This window comes from Taudactylus pleione, unplaced genomic scaffold (assembly GCF_031769625.1).
Source record: "Taudactylus pleione unplaced genomic scaffold, aTauple2 ptg000520l, whole genome shotgun sequence".
Classification (NCBI taxonomy): Eukaryota; Metazoa; Chordata; class Amphibia; order Anura; family Myobatrachidae; genus Taudactylus; species Taudactylus pleione.
Window position 1 is genome coordinate 9,595,376 of NW_028284922.1, and position 750 is coordinate 9,596,125.

The following is a 750-nucleotide window of genomic DNA, read 5'->3' on the forward strand; positions in this document are numbered from 1 at the left end:
AAAATCCATCAGGTCTTATGAAAAGAATGAATGTCCATACCACACCAGTGGTAGCTATTCAACCTGTGAAGAGAATATATAATTAATCCCTCCAACAAAAATAATAATAAAGTAAAGGAATCTATATTCGATATGAATAAAGAGAAGAAGACAGAAAAAAGAACAACCTGAGTAAAGAGACAGAAAATATACAATGGATGGAACAGATGTGAGACGACTAAGGATCTCAGTATGTTACAGCACCAGGTATTCCATGGAGGTCTCCCATCCAAGTACTAATCTGGCCTACACTGCTTAGCTTCCAAGATCTGACGGTATAAGGCGTATCCAGTGTAGTATGACTGTAACAAAAATGTATACAATCCAAATTATTAAATCCTTGATCACTCTGAACCTACCATCTAAGATCATAGGGAAATGAGAAAAGAACAAACCATAAAAAGAAGATGAATAAACAAAGAAAAGAATGAGGAATTGGAAAAAACCAAAACAGATTGTAAGACCATCAAGAAAGAAAATGGGATAATGGGTAATAAATGCCAAGTAAGTAGTTGCAGGGTCAATAGACTCTGACAATTAATGAATGTGGTCTCATTTTCAAAAGAAACATGAGAAAGATAATTGTTCATTGAGTCCATGAGGAGATACAGTGTTCATCTTATGGATCCAAAACACCTCACGTTGTAGAAGTTTCTTTTCACGGTCACCTCCCCTTTTGTTGGGTGGAATATGGTCGATGAATTTGTATAC

The 750-nt window shown here is 35.6% G+C and overlaps 1 pseudogene; it reads right to left on the minus strand.

Moving 5' to 3' along the window:
- Positions 1-231: 231 nt before the first annotated feature.
- On the minus strand, positions 232-349 carry LOC148501344 (5S ribosomal RNA; annotated as a pseudogene).
- Between the last annotated feature and the right edge of the window lie 401 nt (positions 350-750).